Here is a 19,929-nt window from a genome sequence, read left to right as displayed (position 1 = left end):
GGAAGAACACCCCTTAAGCAGCCAATCAAGGTTCCCGTGGGTGGGGTTAGTGACCAATTCAGTGACCTCCTTGTTAGGCAAGAGGTCTTCTTCATTACAATTTAGTGTGGTGGAAAAATGATTTGTATACGGAAAAAACAGGAGATAAAAGGTAACTCAGGGAGGATAGTCTGTCAACCAGATTTATTTATTGTACTTATATCTGCGATCCAATACAATCATCCTACTATATAAATAAAGTACTTAGAAACGGTTCTGGGAAAGGGGGAGGTGATATCTTTTTAAATGGATAGTTGAGCTTGTAAGAAATTAGGGGAAATTCTCAAGGGGAAAAATCCAAAAGAAAAGTGAAAAACAGAGTCTAAGTACCTGAACTGAGGCTGAGGGGCTCTGGATGAAGATGGGATGAACGCCGATCTTTGTAAGTCAGCAAATTGGCTTTTAATGCCTTCTGGAGGATAGGAGACAAGGCTGTAGGCTTGTATGACATGGCAGTTGGAACTGAAAGATACAATACACACTTCTTCATAATATTGGGACTCTCAAAAACTACTTCCTCAGTTAAAGGAAGAGAGAGACAGAGAGCAAGCTTGCTGGCCTAGCCTCTGGTGTGTGTGTGGGAATCTCCCACAGTATTTTGTAAATTTTTATAGGTATTGCCAAATTCCCCTCCATAGTGATCATACTATTTTGCATTCCCAACACCAATATCTCAGAGTTAATTTTAGATTTTATGTTCCCCATCGCTTAAGAAGCCACTACGTTATTAAACCCTACATTTGCAGCAACAGACAGAATATGGAAGTAGGTATGGAAAAAAAAAGGACCCCAATTTGTGATGATAGTCAAGATTCTGGAGGCCTAAATAAATAGTTCAGCAGCACCCCTTAGAACTATGGCTTAAAAAGCCTTATCAATTTCATGGTATGGAAAACTTAATATTAGAACTATGGCTTAAAAAGCCTTATCAATTTCATGGTATGGAAAACTTAATATTGTGCAGATGGCAATACTCCCCAAATTGACCTACAGATTCAATACCTATCAATCAAAAGTCCAACTGTCATTTTTTTTGTTTTTTGCAGAAATTGTCAAGTTGATCTTGAAATTCACAAGGAAATGTAAGAGACCTAGATGAGCTAAAAACAAACAATCTTGAACGAGAAGGAAGGATGTTGGTGGAGGCCTCGGAATTCACAATTTCACATCTAACTACAAACCTACAATAAAGACAGCTGTAATAGAAGAAACGGATAAATTCCTAAAAACATACCAAGACTGAATCATGAAGAAACAGAAAATCTGAACATACCAATAACACGTAAGAAGACTGAATCAGTAATCAAAAACCTCCCAACAAACAAAAGCCAGGGACCAGACTGCTTCTCTGCTGAACTCTACCAAAGAATTAACAAACACCAATACTTCTCTAACTCTTCCAAAAAACTGAAGAGGAGGGAACATTCCCCAACTCATTTTACAAGGTCAGCATTACCCTGATACCAAAGCCAGACAAAGACACAAGAAAATAAAATTACAGGCCAATATGCCTGATGAATATAGAACCAAAAATTCTCACCAAATATTAACAAACCAAATTGAACAGCTCATTAAACTGATCATATACCAATGGATCAACTAGGACTTACCCTTGGGATACAAGGATGGCTCAACATATGCAAATCAGTAGGCATGATACACTATATTAATGGAATGAAAGGTAAAAATCACATGATCACGATCAGTAGATGCAGAAAAAGCATTAGATGATATTCAGTATTGGCTCACGATTAAAACAGTCAACAAATTGGGTATAGAAGCAAAATACCTCTACAAAATAAAGGCCATATGTGACAAACCCACACCAACATCATACTTACTTAATGGTGAAAGTTACTTAATGGTGAAAGTTTACTTACTTAATGGTGAAAGCTTGAGAGCTTTTCCTCTAAGATCAGGAACAAGGCAAGGATGTCCACTCTCACCACTTTTCAACACAGTACTGGAAGTACTAGACAGAGAAATCTGTCAAGAAAAAGAAATAAAAACCATTAAAACAGGAAAGGAAGAAGTCAAGCTGTCTTTGTTTCTAGATAATATGATCTTATATACAGAAAATATATACAGAAAATACTAACGACCTTACCAAAAAACTACTGGAACTAAAGTTGCAGGAAGCAAAATCAACATACAGAAAACAGTTGGGTTTCTATACACTAACAAGAAATGAAACAATCCCATTCACAATAGTGTTAAAAAATATAATTCATGGGGTTCAGGGGATTAAAAAATGCATAATTCATATGAATAGATCTAACAAAGGAGGTCAAAGATCTGTAAAATGAAAGCTATAAGACTTTGGTGAAATAAATTGAAGACACAAACAAAAGGAAAAATGCCCCCTGTTCATGGATTGGAAAAATATTGTTTAAATGTGTATATTACCCAAGGCCATCTACAGAATTCAATGCAATCCTTATCAAAATCCCAATAGCAATTTTCACAGATAGCAAAAAAACCCCTAAATTTCATATGGAGCCACAAAAGACCATTAATAGCCAAAATAATACTGAGGAAGAAGCCAGAGGCATCCCACTTCCTGATTTCAAACTGTACTACAAAGCTCTACTAATGGGAACAGTAGGGCACTGGCATAAAAATACATACGCAGACCAATGGAACACAATGTACAGCCCAGAAACCCTTGCATATATATGGTCAACTAATACTTGGCAAGGGAGCCAAGAATACTCAATGAGGAAATGATAGTCTCTGCAATAAATGGTGTTGAGAAAACTGGATAAGTAAATACAGAAGAATGAAATTACACCCCTATCTTACACCAGTCAAAAAAACAGCCTCAGGATGGATTCAAGGTTCAAATGGAAGACATGAAAATGTAAAGCTCCTAGGGGAAAACAGAAGGAAATCTCCTTGACATTGATCTTTGCAGCAATTTCCCGGATATGACACCAAAAGCACAAGCAACACAGGCAGAAATACTAAGTGCGACTACATCAGTCTAAAAAGCATCTGCACAGCACAAAAATGAAAAGGAAACCTAAAGAGTGGGAGAAAATACTTGGGGGTTAATATCCAATATATATAAAGAACTCACACAATTCAATAGCCCCTGCCCCCCCCCAAAAAAACACCCCAATTCCAAAATGGGCATAGGAACTGAATGGATAGCTTTCGATAAAAACGTGCTCAACGCCACTAATTAGGAAAATGCAAATCAAAACTACAATGAGATATCATCTCATATCTGTTAAAATGGCTATCATCAAAAAGATAAGAAATTGTTGGCAAGAGTCTGGTGAAAAGGTAACCTGTGACTGTAGGTGGGAATGCAAATTGGCACAGCCACCAGAGAAAATACTATGGCAGTTTCTCAGATTATTACAAATTGATCCAGCAATCCTACTTCTGGGTATATATTCAAAGGAATTGAAATCTGCATCTTAAAGAGATATCTGCACATCCATGCTCCTGAAGCATCATTCAGATATACCTAAGATGTGGAAAAAAAACTGCATGTCAATTAATGGATACGTGGGTAAAGAAAATATGGCTGGCACACACACACAATAGCAGATTATTCAACAATGATAAAGAAAGAAATCCTCCTGTCTGCAATAACTAAAATGAACTTTGAGGGCATTATACTAAGTGAAATAAGTCAGAGAAAAATACTCTATGACATCACTTATATGTGGAACCTAAAAAAGCTGACCATAGAGAAACAGAGTAGAGTAATGATTATGGGGAGTAGGGGAAATGGGAGAAAATAGTCAAAGGGTACAAACTTCCAATTATAAGATTAGCACGTTGGGGGGGATCTAATATACAGTTTGGTGATTGTAGCTAGTAATACTGTATTATGTACTTGAAGTTGCTAAAAGAGTAGAAATAATGTTCTTACCACACACACAAAAAGAAATGGTAATTATGTGATGGAATGGAGTTGTTATCTAATGCTATGGTGGTAATCAATTTGTTATATATAAATATATCAAGTCAATATGTTATACGCCTTAAACTCACACAGTGTTTTACTGTAATTATACCTCAATGAAACTGCAAATTAAAAATTCCAATGACCTTCATCCAGGTCCCCCAAATATATAATTGTTTTCTGTACTGTTTGAGAATAAGCTGCATAAGTCACACTAAAAGAGATCAGCATTTGTTTCGTAAAACCAAGGACATTATCGCCACAGTATAGTTACTAAAAACTAGCCCATTAACTCTGAAGTAGAGCCATAAAGAGTAGCAGAATGCCACCACAAAACATGCCACTTTGGCATAAGATTAATGGTGAGCTGAATGTTATTGAGAAGAAGCATATACGAAGAAAAGCTTTCTGTCTCCCACCATTTGCCTAAAAGCTAGACACAAATTTGTAAAGGTGTCCCCCGTCCCTTCTAACCAGGAAGCACAGAAGTTAATCACAGGAGACAGCTCAAGACCCTTATCAGCCCAGAGATGGGATCAGAAAAAAACTATATAACTTTCCTAACTAGCCCTTAACTTCCACTAGCTCCCCCATATATTCACCGTCCTACAATTTGCCACCCTAGAAACCTCTTGTCTCTTCTATAAAAATTTTTTGTTCTTTTGTAAAGATGCAATATAAGCCCAAGTTCTAACCACCTTTTTTAGTTTCTCATGTTAAAAAACTTCTGTTTTTCTCTTGTTAAAGACAGTTGTAGTTCTGGCATAAAGATAGACACAGATTAATGAAACCCAGAAATAAACCCATACATCTATAGTCAAGTGATTTTTGACAAGGGTACCAAGACCGTTCAACGGGGGAAAGAATAGTTTTTTCATTAATAATGTAATCAATGTGGAATATCAATATCTATAATGGAATCACTGGATATCTACAGGCAAAAGAATGAACTTGGATCCCTACTTCACGTCACATATAAAAATTAACTCGAATGGATCAAAGACTTAAATGTAAGAGCTAAATTATAAAAATCTTAGAAGAAAACAATCTTTGTAACCTCAGGTTAGGCACCCATTTCTTAGATATGACATCAAGACCCAAGGAACCAAAGGAAAATAGGCAAATTGGACTTCATTAAAATGAAAAGCTTTTCTGCTTCAAAGGAGAGCATCAAAGTGAAGAGACCAATAGCATCAAAAAACAATAAATACTTGGGAATAAATTTAACCAAGGAGGCAAAAGCTCTGTACACTGAAAACTACAAGACTTTGACGAAATAAATTGAAGAAGACACAAATGGAAAGATATCCTGCGTTCATGGATCAGAAAATTAGTATTGTTAAAATTTCCATACTACCCAAAGCCATCTATAAACTCAATGCAATCCCTATCAGAATTCCAACAGCATATTTTACAGAAACGGAAAAAAGAATCTTAAATAACATATGGAACCACAAAAGACCCTGAAAAGCCAAAGCAATCCCTAGAAAGAAGAACAAAGCTGGAGGCACCATCACGTTTCCTGATTTCAAACTATACTACACATCTATAGTAATCACAACAGTATGATACTGGCATAAAACAGACCAATGAAACAGAATTGAGAGCCCATAAATAAACCCATGCATATATGGTCAATGAATATCTGACAAGGGAACCAAGAATAATCAATGGGGAAAAGATAGTCTTTTCAATAAATGGCACTGGGAAAACTGGATATGCACATGCAAAAGAATGAAACTGGACCCCTATCTTACACCAGGCACAAAAATTAACTCGAAATGGATTAAAGACTTAAATGTAAGGCCTGAAACCATACAACCCCTAGAGGAAAACACAGGGAAAAAGTTCCTTCACATGTGTCTTGGCAACGATTTTTTTAGATACGACACCTAAAGCACAGGCAACAAAATAAAAAACAAACAAGTGGGACTACATCAAACTATAAAGCTTCTGCACATCGAAACAAACAATAGAATGAAAAGGCAACCTACGAAGTGGGAGAAAATAATTTGTAAACCATCTTTCTGGTAAGGAGTTAATGGCCGAAATATAGAAAGTACTCATACAGTTCAATAGCAAAAATACAAATAATCTAATTAAAAATGGACAAGGACCTGGACAGACATTTTTCCAAAGAAGACATTAAATGGCCACAGGTACATGAAAAGGTGCTCACCGTCACTATCAGGGAAATGCAACTCAAAACCACAATGAGCTGTCACCTCACATCTGTTATAATGGTAACTATCAAAAAGACGAGATAAAAAATGCTGAGGAGTACGTGGAGAAAAGGGAACTCTTGCGCGCTGTTGGTGGATTGTAAATAGGCATGGAAGACGGTATGGAGAGTCTTCAAAAAATTAAAAATAGAACCACATTATCCAGCAATTTTACACCTAGGAAGACGGTATGGAGAGTCTTCAAAAAATTAAAAATAGAACCACATTATCCAGCAATTTTACTTCTAGGTGTATATAAGAAGGAAACAAAATCACTATGTAGAAGAGATATATGCACCCCTATGTTCACTGCAGTATTATTTACTAGCCAAGACATGAAAACAACCTAAATGTCCAACAACAGATGAATGGGTAAAGGAAATGGGTGAAGGTGGTCAAAGTGTCCAAACTTCCAGTTATAAAATGAATGAGTTCTGGGGATCTAATGTACAGAATGATGATTTGAGTTAACAGTACTGTATTGTATACTTGAAAGTTGCTAAGAGAGTATATCTGAAAAGTCTTTACCACACACAGAAAACTGGTAACTATGTGAGGTGATAGATGTGTTAACTAACCTTTTTGTATTAATCATTTCACAATGTATACATATATCAAATCATCACATTTTATACTATAAACATACACAATATTCTATGTCAAATATATCTCAATAGAGTTAGAAAAATAAGAAAGTGAAAAGACAACCCATACAGTGAGAGAAATATTTGCAAATTATTTATCTGTTAAGGGTCTAGTATCCAGAATATAAAAAGAACTTATAACTCAAAAGTAAAAAAGACGACCCAAGTAAAAAATGGCATAGGACTTGGATAGACATTTTTCTAAAGGAGATACACAGATGGCAAATCAGCACATTAAACAATGCTCAACATCATTAATCATTAGGGAACTGCAAATCAAAACTACAATGGTACTAGAGAATGGATGTGAGGATATGGGGAGGGGGAGGGTAAGCTGTGACAAAGTGAGAGAGTGGCATGGACATGTATACACTACCAAACGTAAAACAGATAGCTAGTGGGAAGCAGCCGCATAGCACAGGGAGATCAGCTCGGTGCTCTGTGACCACCTAGAGGGGTGGGATAGGCAGGGTGGGAGGGAGGGAGACGTAAGAGGAAAGAGATATGGGAACATATGTATATGTATAACAGAGTCACTTTGTTATAAAGCAGAAACTAACACACCATTGTAAAGCAATTATACTCCAATAAAGATGTTAAAAAAAACTACAGTGGGATACCACTTCACATCCATTAGAACAGCAATCATAATAATGATGATGGAAAAGAATTTGAAAAGGAATAGATACATACATATATGTATAACTGAATTACTGCTGTACACTTGAAACACAATATTTAAAATTAACTATACTTCAATAAAATAATAATAATAATAACAAAATACATGTGTTGGTGAGGACTTGGAGAAACTGGAACTCTCATGCTTTGCTGGTGGGACCAGGAGCAGAAGAACCAGCCATGCATACCTGGACATCTGACTTACAAAACTGAAATAATAAATTTGTGTTATTTGAACCACTAAATTTGTGGTAATTTGATATGGTAGCAGTAGAAGATGAACACAGTGATACTACAAGACTACCAAGGCTAGGTTATAAAAAGCAGAAAGGCAGTACAATTTTCTCTGGACTCATACCTTTGGAACACTGAGCAACCACATAAGAAGCATGGCTGACCTGAAGCCACCTTGCTGGAGAGACCACACAGAGATACAGATGTCCCAGCTGTTCCATTCCTAAGCTGTTTGAGTCTTCCAGTTCAGGTGACAGGCATCTCAGAGCCTGTCTTGTCCTTTGGATAAAATTTAGCCTCAGCTACCACTGGACTGAGAGATTCCTCATGAGAACCAGCTAGCTTAGCCCAATCAACCTCCATGACTATGAGATGATGATACCATGATCGTTGTTTTATGAAACTGTTTGTAGTGATCATTATACAGCCATAAAAAAATCCAAATCCTTCTTTAGCTTTCTGCCCCTCCAGAAAGAGAGGAAATTAAAAACTTTCTCTGTATGAAGGAAGAAGGAGCTGAATCATAGAGAAGTAGACAGAAAATCAGAGAATGAGGTACTGAGGTAGGCCTTCAATCCTTATTTCTCTGGCAGGGCTGAGGGAAAAACATTTCTCTGTTAGTACCTGTGCCTCACTTTTCATCTAAAGAGCAACTTTTACTTAAAGGGCAAGACAGTAAATATTTTAGGCTTCTCAGACTAAGAAGCAAAACCAAGGCTATGATGTAGCAACTTACATAACCATTTAAGGTATAACCATTTATTTGCTAAATAATAAGTACTACACTTTATATTTTGTTCAAAACAGTCACGCTTTTTTGCTTCCAAATATCCTGCTACAGGCAGGCTGCTCTTCAATGGAGGCTGTGTTTCTAAGTTCTGAAATGTGAGTGTATTTGATTCCAAAGACAAGGATTGTGTTGGCTGTGATTTTAGCCATTCAGTGGGTGGCCTGCTTGTCTTTGCAGTTGTCTTCTTTGACTTGAAAGTTGCCAGATACCTTGACGTTTTGAGCAGAAAAATGCTAAGTTGAATTTGAAACAGAAATGTTGGATTTTTCCACTGCCTTCCCAATACTTCACATGATGTCATTTCAAGTGTAGCAGAAAGAAAACTAGGTGTCAAGCCATGAGATTTGAATATAAGCCACTTTCTAGTTGCAGTACAATGAGTATGACAGTTAACATCTCTGAGCCCCAGTTTCTGTAAGCTGATGGGATTAATATCTGCCTGCTTGCTTACTATGAGTGGTTGAAGTTCAAATGCGATAAAATATATGAAGGTGAATTGCAGCTTCAAAGTGCAAGGCACCTGCTAATTGTTATTGATGTGCCTATTACAAAGCATTTGGTCTTCCTTTCTCTGTTTCTCCCTCTCCCTCCCTCCCTCCCTCCCTCTCTCTCTCTCTCTCTCTCTTTTGAAATCTTCACTATTGTTTGTTCTGCATGGATCTGTTCTACTATTTGCTTAGCTGATAAATTAATTTTGGTGGCTGCTCATTCAATATGCTCTCCTGTTTTGATCTAATGTCTCCCAGTAGTGATTTTCTGGACAGAAGATGCAAAAAATGATGATCTCCAGTGGTGGAGATTGTGGATATGTGGCACATGATTGTGGAAGGTATACTGTATTAGAAGCGCCTTTTGGAGTTTATGTTAGCCTTTTATCCATAAACTCATTATTTCTCAAATAATTAAGAATGCCTGCTCTTCGAGAGGCACTATGCTTGGTGCTGTAGATAAAGTAGTGGATGAGACAGACATGGTAATAGGTCTTACATGCTAATGGAGAGTGTATTAGTTTCCTATTTCTGTTGTAACAAGTTACCACAAACTTACTGGCTTAGAACAACACAAACTTATCTTTCAGTTACGCAGGTCAGACGTCTAAAATGGGTCCACCGGGCAGTATTCATTTTAGAGGCTCCAGAGAGTACCTAATTCCTTGCCCTTTCTAGCTTCTAGAAGTTGCCTTCATGCTCATGTCCCATTCCCTCTATCTTCAAAGCCAGGAATGTAACATCTTCAAATCTTTCTCTCTCTCGTTCCCTCTCCTTCCATCACCACATCACCTTTGTCTGACTCTGACCCTCCTGCCGCCCTCTTATAGGGACCATTGTGATTACCCCAGGGCCCATCTAGATAATCTCTCCAACTCAACTCAAGATCCTTAACTCAATCACATCTGCAAAGTCCCCTTCTTCATAAAAAATAACATTTACAAGTTCAGAGAATTAGGATGTGTACATCTCTAGGGGGTCATTATTCAGTCTACCACAGGGGGAGAGAGAAAGTAAGTAAGTGGACAAATATATAAGATGATTTTAGAGTGTGACGTGTTATGAAGGCAATCAATGGGGTATTATGATAGAGCTGCACTGTCCAGTGGGGTGGCCACAAGCCACGTGTGACTACTGCATTCTTTAAATGTAGCTCGTGTAACCGAGGAGGTGAATTTTCAATATTATTTCATGTAAAATAATTTAAATTCCGGTAGGCACAAATGGCTAGTGGCTACCATTTTGGACAGCACAGCTCTAGGCTTTTTAGAGGCCATAGAAGAAAATGTTCTCTCTCTTTTCCACCTACCTAAATTGTATGAACATCCATGAAAGCAGTCAGTCCCCACTGACCTTAATAGGTGGAATGAGGCTAGTCAGGTGACCAACTAGGTATTTTTTCCTGAACAAGCAAAAGAGAAACATTCCCTACTACTATAGCAATCTTCCAGTTCCAACCAGAGAAAAATCCCTTTCACTAGGGCACTGCTCACAATACTTCATTTTCTTCCTCATATATCCACATACTTGCCCTGGATTCATGGTGAACTGAGTCGACTTCCTCACCTCTTAACTTTGGGCTTACGCCATGTGACTCATTTTAGCCAAGAAAGTGTTAACAGCTGTGACATAAGCAGAGGCTATAAACTTACTTGCATAGCTGGGTTTAGCCTCTTGCATTCCTCTGGTTGCCATGAGAACAGCCTATCCTGTGTAGCCACTGGTCCAAGGAGAACGTGGAGACATGTGGGAACAGAAGTGAATCACATCTACAGGCTGACACCTTGAACTTGGAGTCCATCGTAGCCCAGCTGAGGTATAGCCAATCTGCAGGTCTGTTTTAAGACACAGAATTTTGAGTCAATTTGTTACTCACCATTACTGTAGCATAGCTGACTCAGACAAAGAGAAATATAAGAAGAATTTCTCCTTTCTTGGAGTACTTTGTACATTAGCCTCCACAGTTCTTCTAAGCTCCCTCTGGATTTTACATTTAATGTCAGGGAGACCAGACATGGATTATTTGCTTTCGAGGCAGTTGCTGTTAGTAGCTTTAAGAATAGGGAGACCTTCAAAGTCTAAGGATTTGTGTAACAGAAATTGCACGAATCAGTGAGCAAAACAGCTGAGTGGAATCCTTCATTTTAACAAGGTCTATTTCTGGCTTCGATGACGCAAATTTCTCCTTCCTGAACTCACCATCTTTCAAGCTTTGTTACCAGGAAAGCAAGGACAGTATCACTACCTAGCCTTCCATCTGAACTAAGTGTGATGAAAAACAAAGATGGCCAAGACTTTTAAAAGCCCACAGTACTTTAAATATGTGGCTTTTCTTTCAGTACCTACAGTGGCTGAAAGTAAACCTGGCAATGCCTCTCAAATGGACATTCTCTCCTTAGTGACTGAGGGCAAGCTTAGCCACCTCTCCTGTTCTTTCTCTGTATGGCCAAAGTTGAGTGAATTTTTCTCCCTGTGCTTTTTGTTGCCTCCTGGGCATTAATAATGCTGGAATAGTATTGTTCTCTCCCCCCAGGTGCATCGATTTTCCTGCTTGAACTGATGTAGTCCCACAAAGAGAACACCTCACTGTTATTATCATTTTGGACACTCTTTTTCCCTGGCTTGGCCATTCCACTCAGCTTAATCAAAAGTACGCTGTGTCTATGGAAGAAAAGACAGCTTTTCAGAAACGGGAAACTTCTTGAGCTTGAAGCATAAGAACAGGCATCTACTCATACATTAAGGGAACCAGATTTCACAAATTTAATGTATCAATTGATGAAGTTATCAATGGAACAGCAAACTACAGACTATAAGATTTTGAACTCTACTTGCTTATGTATGTACAGGAAAAATATAATTTCTTGTATGTTTGAGTCTGGCAACAGAGGCTAAAAATCATGATTATTGCCTATATTTTGTCTGTTCTGGACGAGGATATTTATTCTCTGAGGAAGCTATTAAATTGGGGCAGCTAATTACCAATATCCACACAGGGAAGTTGGGCTCATTCCTCTGCTCTTGTTGCACTTGTTCAACTCAGTTATATTAGGCCTATTTGTGGTGTATGCCCAGAAACTTCTTCCCAGGCCAGAGGTCAGCCAGGCTATCACAGTCCTTTGGGTACAGAACTAATGGAGCAGTTCTTTTCCCTGAAGCTTCATCAGGGCTGAAAGCAAGGAGGATGCATAGCAGAGTTGAATAGGAAATTGACTCTATAAGTCAGAAAGGTCAAATCAAAGCAGATGGTTAAAGTCACAAGGCCAGAAGCTGATAGTGGCAGGGATTTGGTGGCAGGGAGAAGAGAAATTCACTTCCAGAAAGCACAGAATTACCCCAGACGTTTCTTGGCGCAGGCAGTGTTGTCAGGGTTGGCACCTGTGCGCCTGTAGGAGCGTATTAAGAAGGAGCCAGCCATGAAGGCTAGAGATGGGACCTATACTCCAAGGCTGTCTCTCCCACAGGCGGTGAGCTCCCTCAGGAAGCTCTTACTTAAGGACTCCTTATTCCTATATTGCTTATCATATATGAACTAAATGAATTTTGGCAGCATGGAAAACTAATTATCCAGACTAAGTAGATACACAATATTTCTGTTAGTGTAATGACTCAGGTAAGTCAAGTCATACAAAGAGTCTACTGGGTTAGGTGAGTTAACTTTCATTTATATAACACTTAGTTGCAATTTGTGTAATGTAAGAGGAGAAAAGACAGAATTAAAAGGGCTAAATGTACAGTTTCTGAAAGAAAAATGCCGGCCAAAGCCAGGGTTTTCTGGTACCAAACTAAGTACATATTTTCAAAAAGGCTACAGTGATTCTCTGCAGTTAGTAAAAATTGTGGCTTCTACTGCTGTGAAAAGAAGATGGACTTAAAATGTACCCTAAATGTACCCTTTAGGTTCTTTTTAGAGAGAAGCACTTTGAAAGGAGAAAACACCATATAAGCGCCACGTCTTACTGTTATCATCACTGCCATGAACACCTCCAAGCCACAAACAAAAGCATGTTCATAAAAGAAGTCTGTTTTGGAGATGAGGTGGTGAAGAAAGTTCATTTCAGATATTCCACACACAAGCTGCCTACATTTAGTGCCATCTCCCTGAAATCCCAAATTACTACTGTCACCACTGTGTGCAGTAAAAGTTTCAGGTAAATAAAAAGCACAGAGGGAAGAAAATGTTAAATGCTTTTACCATGGTCTAATGATAACAATCCAAGAGCATTATTTACTTTCAGGGTAAATCAGAGCATGAAAATAACAATATACATTCCCATTACTGACCACTGTCACCAACCAGCATGGAACACCGGCTCTTTTTGTCTTTCCCTAAAATTGTAGAAAGTCTGAAATAAATCTTCCACACGTGAATGTCCAGTCTCCTTGGCCTCCAGCTTTTCCAGAACTGCTCAAGTTCTCGTGCTGATATTCATCTATACATTCCTGATATGTTTATATACATGCATATCTAGAGCAGGGGTTGGCAAACTACAGCCTGTGGTCCATACGTAGTCCAAAATGCCCACTTCCTGTTTTTGTGTCTCATGAGCTAAGACTGGTTTTTATATTTCTAAGTGGTTGAAAAGAAGTACAAAGAAGAATATTTCATGACAAAAATTATATGCAATTTAAATGTTGATATCCATAATAAAGTTTTATCATAACACACTCACACTCATGAGTTTATGTATCATCTATGGCTGCATCTGCACTATAACAGAGGTAGTGAGCTGTGACAGAGACCCTATGACCCACAAAGTCTAAAATATTCGCTGTCTGGTTCCTTAGAGAAAAATTTTGCCAGCTCCTGATCTAGAGCATACTTGTTGCTCCTTTTTCAAAATTACTTTTCTGTTGAAGCACAATGTGATACTTGAATAAAGGGTAAAAGGTACAAATTCTATGAAATTTTACATAGGCATTCACCTGTGTGACCAGCACACAGATAAAAGTAAAAAAGATTTCCAGCACTACAGAAAGGCTCCCTCCCAGTCAACATTCCCTCACAAAGTGATCCATTTTTTTTCTAAAGGCTTTTACCATGAATTGATTCTGCCTATTTTTGAAATTTATATAAATAGGGTAATATAGTATATATTTTTTGCCTGGTTAATTTTACTCAACACTGTGTCTGTGTAATTCACTCATGTTGTTTCATGTGGCAGTAGTTTGTTCTGTCATATGAATATACTATAATTTATTTATAGAGTCTACTCCTGTTGGAAATTGGTAGTTTTAAATTTTTTGAATATTGTGAATACTCTTGTACATGCATTTTGGTGAACATATACGTTCAGTTCTCTCTAGAATGGAACTTCTGGAATGATGATGCTCTTTTAAAAAATAGAACTCCAGTTTGATATGAGCAAGATACATTCAGTAGAACCTTTTAAAAGTATGAAGCAAAGGTATTTTTACTTTTGGAAATGCAAACTGAAGTATTTAGGGGGTAGATTCTGTGATGTTGTTTAAAAGGCTACAGCAAAGGAGAAGATAAAGGGGAATAGATTCTTTAAATGAAAAATATTTATGGTGACTGAAACTATGTGATAAATCCATTAAGGTTCATTGTACTCTCTACTCTCAGTGCATTTGGAAATCTTTCCAGTAAAAATTAGAAAAAAGAAGAAACAGGTTGAAGTAAATAATAAAGCAGGTGAACTATTACCCAACCATAATCCTAGGCATTGAGGAAAGTTTCAACTTCTATAACTGTGATTAGAGCGGCATTTCCTAGTATGCGAAGGAAAAAAAAAAAACTTGTCTCATTTATTATAAAAATAACTGCAGATATCTAGCATAAGATGTGGGGACAAAGACAACTAAGTGTATGAAATTCCACATCTGGAAATTGCTAGGTATACAGTCTTAGGCAATGTCTTTACCTTTGTCTGTAAAATGGATATTCTTGAACCCAGAGTTACTATGAGGATTATTAAACAAGTATGAGCCTTTTGTTTAGCACCCAGTACTTAGGAACCACTCAATAAATGCTGTGTAAAGCCTACGTGTATTGTGCATAGACTGAGAGGGAGTTCAACTTTGGCAATGTAACATGTCTCTCACTGAGAACAATAAGAAAAGCTGAACAAAATATTTTTTTAAAACCCTCTATTTGAAGGCATAGGAAAGCTATCAAGGTACAGGGGTTAGGTTAGTAGCACTAGGATCCTATAGAGAAGAAAAGTCAGAGAAGTGAGCCTAGCATTTGGCATTGCCTTTTACCTCAAGATAAAACAATTCCAAAAGCAGTTGCTGACAGGCTAGTTAAGTGGGACAGAGCTTTCAACAGACTCAGAAAATTCAAGTTAAAGACCACCAAGAGGGAGGAATCCTAACATATACTCCAGGATTACTACTGGAGCTCTAAAAGCATCTAAATATATAAAGCAAATATTAACAGACCTAAAGGGAGAACTAGACGGCAACACAAAAATAGTAGGGGACTTTATTACTCCACTCACATCAGTGGATAGATCATCCAAACAGAAAATCAATAAGGAAACCTTGGCCTTAAATGGCATGTTATACCAGATAGAGTTAACAGATATATACAGAACATTCCATCCAAGGGCAACAGAATACACATTCTTCTTAAGCACACACTGAACATTTTCCAGGATAGCTATGTTAGGCCACAAAAAACCAAGTCTTAATAAATTTAAGAAGACTGAAATCATATCAAGCATCTTTTTGAACCACAACTGTATGAAACTAGAAATCAATTACAAGAAGAAAACTGGAAAATTCACAAATATGTGGAGGTTAAACAACAGGGTACTGAACAACCAAAGGGGTAAACAAAGAAATCAAAAGAGACATCCAAAAAGACCTTGAGACAAATGAAAATGGAAACACAATATACCAAAACTTATGGGATGCAGCAAAATCAGTATTAAGAGGGAAGTTCAGGGCTTCCCTGGTGGCGCAGTGGTTGAGAGTCCGCCCGCCGATGCAGGGGACGTGGGTTCGTGCCCCAGTCCGGGAAGATCCCACATGCCGCGGAGCGGCTAGGCCCGTGAGCCATGGCCGCTGAGCCTGCGCGTCCGGAGCCTGTGCTCCGCAACGGGAGAGGCCACAGCAGGGAGAGGCCTGCGTACCACAAAAAAAAAAAAAAAAAAAAAAAGAGGGAAGTTCATAGTGATAAATGCCTACCTCAAGAAACAAGAAAGGGAACTTCCCTGGTGGTCCAGTGGCTAAGACTTCTCGCCTCTAATGCAGGAGGCCCGAGTTTGATCCCTGGTCAGGGAACTAGATCCCACATGCTGCAATTAAGAGTTTGCAGGCTGCAACTAAAAGATCCTTTATGCCACAATGAAGATTCTATGTGTCGCAACTAAGACCTGGCACCGCCAAATAAATATTAAAAAAAAAAAACAAGAAAGATCTCAAATAAACAACCTAACTTTATAGCTCAAGGAACTAGAAAAGAAGAACAAATGAAGCCCAAAGTTAGTAGATGGAAAGAAATAACAAAGATAAGAGAATTAAATGAATATAAACTAAAAAGAAAAGATCAATAAAACCAAGAGCTGCTCTGAAAAAAAGATAAACAAAATTAACTTTAGCTAGACTCACCAAGAAAAAAGAGAGGGCTCAAATAATTAAAAACAGAAATGAAAGAGAAGATGATACCACAGACATAAAGAGCATCATAAGAGAGTACTAAGAACATTTGTAGGCCAACAAATTGGAAAAACTAGAAGAAATGGATAAATTTCTATAAATATACAACCTTATAAGACTGAATCATGAAGAAATAGAAAACAGACCATTTACTAGTAAGGAGACTGAATCAGTAGTCAAAAACCTCCCAACGAACAAAAGTCCAAAACTAGATGAATTCACTGGTGAATTCTACATTCAAAGAAGAATCAATACCTATCTTTCTTAAACTCTTCCAAAAAACAGAAAAGGAAGAAATGCTTCCAAACTCATTTTACGAGGCCAGCATTACCCTGATACCCAAACCAAAGACACTACAAGAAAAGAAAATTGCAGGCAAATATCCCAAATGAACATAGATGCAAAAATTCTCTACAAAATATGTGCAAGCCAAATTCAATAATATATTAAACGGATCATATGCCACAATCAAGTGGTATTTATTCCAGTGATGCAGGACGGTTCAATGTCTGCTAATCAAAGCAGTACAACAAACGATGAATAAAAATCATATGATCATTTCAACAGATGCAGAAAAAACATTTGACTAAATTCAACATCCCTTTATGACAAAAACTAACAACAAAGTGGGTACAGAGGAATGTACCTCAACATAATAAAGGCTATATATGTCAAGCCCGGCTAACATCATATTCAGTGGTGAAAAAGTGAAAGCTTTTCTTCTGAAATCAGGAGCAAGACAAGGATGCCCACTCCCACCACTTTTATTTAACACAGTATTGCAAGTCCTAGCCACAAAAATTAGGCAGGGAAAAGAAAGAAAAGGCACCCAAATTGGAAAGGAAGAAGTGAAACTGTCACTATTTGTGGAAACATAATTTTAAATATAGAAAACCCTAAAGACTCCACCAAAAACTGTTAGAATAAACAAATTCAGTAAAGTTGCAGGATACAAAATCAGTATACGAAAATCCAGTGTGGTTCTATACAGTAATAATTAACTATCAGAGAAATTAAGAAAACAATCCCATTTACAATTGCATCAAAGAGAATAAAATGCCTAAAAATAAATTTATCCAAGGAGATCAAAGACCTGTAAACTGAAAACTGTATGACACTGATGGAAGAAACTGAAGAAGATACAAATGAATGGAGAAATATTCCATGCTCACGGATTGGAAGAATTAATATTGTTAAAATTTCCATACCACCCAAAGCAATCTACAGATTCAATGCAACCCCTATCAAAATTCCAATGGCATTTTTCACAGAAATAGAACAAACAATCCTAAAGTATGTATGGAACCACAAAAGACGCTGAATAGCCAAAGCAGTCTTGAGAAATAAGAATAAAGCTGGAGGCACCTGATTTCACATTACATCACAAAGCTATACTAATGAAAACAGTATGGTATTGGCATAAAAACAGACACAAAGATCACTGGAACAGAATAAATAGCCCAGAAGTAAAACCATGCCTATATATGGTTAATTAATTTATGGCAAAGGAGCCAAGAATATACAATAGGGAAAGGACAGTTTCTTCAATAAATGGTGTTGGAAGGGCTTCCCTGGTGGCACAGTGGTTGAGAGTCCGCCTGCCGATGCAGGGGACGTGGGTTTGTGCCCCGGTCCGGGAAGATCCCACATGCCACAGAACAGCCGGGCCCGTGAGCCATGGCCGCTGAGCCTGCGTGTCCGGAGCCTGTGCTCCACAACGGGAGAGGCCACAACAGTGAGAGGCCCGCGTACTGCAAAAAAAAAAAAAAAAAAAAAAAAAAAGAATCCGCCTGCCAATGCAGGGGACATGGGTTTGAGCCCTGGTCTGGGAAGATCCCACATGCTGTGGAGCAACTAAGCCCGTCTGCCACAACTACTGAGCCTGCGTGCCACAACTACTGAAGCCTGCGTGCCTAGAGCCCGTGCTTCACAACAAGAGAAGCCACTGCAATGAGAAGCCTGCACACCACAACGAAGAGCAGCCCCCGCTCAACACAACTAAAGAAAGGCCGTGTGCAGCAATGAAGATCACTGCAGCCATAAATAAATAAATAAATAAATAAATAAATAAATAAATTTATTTTAAAAAATGGTGTTGGGAAAACTGGACAGCCACATGCATGCAAAAGAATGAAACTTGGCTACTATCTTACACCATACACAAAAATTAACTCAAAATGGACTAAAGACTTGAATGTAAGTCCTGAAATCCTACAACTCTAAGAAGAAAACATAGGTGGTAAGCTCCTTGACATTGGTCTTGGTGATGATTTTTTAGATATGGCTCCAAAAGCAAAGGCAAGAAAAGCAAAAATAAACAGTTGGTACTCACCAAACTAAAAAGCATCTGCACAGCAAAGGAAATCATCAACAAAATGAAAAGGCAACCTACTGAATAAAAGAAAATATTTGCAAATCTTATATTTGATAAGAGGTTAATATCCAAAATGTATAAAGAATTTATATAACTTGATAGCAAAAAAAAAAATCTGATTAAAAATGGGCAGAAGATGTGAATGACATTTTTCCAAAGAAGATATATAGATATCCAACTGGTACATGAAAAGACATTCAACATCACTAATCATCAGGGAAATGCAAATCAAAACCATGATGAGATATCACCTGACACCTGTTAGAATGGTTTTATCAAAAGGACAAGAAATAACAAGTGTCTGCTAGGATGTGAAGGAAAGGGAACCCTCGTGCACTGTTGGTGGGAATGTAAATTGTTGCAGCCAGTATGGAAAACAGTATAGCGGTGCCTCAAAAAATTAATAATAGAAGCACTATATGATCTAGCAATTCCACTTCTGGGTATTTATCTGAAGAAAATGAAAACACTACTTCAAAAAGATATCTGTACCCCCATGTTCATGTGTTCATGGCAGTAATATTTACAATAGCCAAGATATGGAAACAAGCTAAGTGTCCATCAGTGGATGAATGGATAAAGAATGGATAAAGTTTTATACACACACACACACACACACACATACCCACACACATGTATATGTATACACACATGCATATGTACATATATATTTACAATGGAACATTATTCAACCATAAAAGAGAATGAAATCTTGCCATTTGCGACAACATGGAGGGACCTTGAGGGCATTATGCTAATTAAAGTCAGACAGAGAAAGACAAATACCGCATGATCTCACTTATATGTGGAATATAAAAAAAAATAAAACAACAGCAGCAAAAACTGAACCAAAGCTATAAGTATAGAGAATGGATTGGTGGTTGCCAGAGGAGGTGGGTGGGAGAAATGGGT

The 19,929-nt window shown here is 37.7% G+C and overlaps 1 long non-coding RNA gene across 1 annotated transcript in view; it reads right to left on the bottom strand.

Annotated features, from left to right (window-relative positions):
* Positions 1-1,927: 1,927 nt before the first annotated feature.
* LOC132594523 (uncharacterized) overlaps positions 1,928-19,929 on the bottom strand; it is a 97,005-nt gene continuing 79,003 nt past the window's right edge. Inside the window, exons 2-3 of the long non-coding RNA XR_009560735.1 lie at positions 10,670-10,852; positions 1,928-2,025 (exon numbers count right to left, since the gene is read on the bottom strand). This is a non-coding gene — a long non-coding RNA (uncharacterized lncRNA). The remainder of the gene's footprint in view (positions 2,026-10,669; positions 10,853-19,929) is intronic.

The sequence above is a fragment of the Globicephala melas genome, chromosome X, assembly GCF_963455315.2.
Source record: "Globicephala melas chromosome X, mGloMel1.2, whole genome shotgun sequence".
In the NCBI taxonomy this organism is placed as follows: domain Eukaryota; kingdom Metazoa; phylum Chordata; class Mammalia; order Artiodactyla; family Delphinidae; genus Globicephala; species Globicephala melas.
The sequence above is the reverse complement of the archived record's forward strand: the minus strand, read 5'-3'. Positions and strand labels throughout refer to the sequence as shown.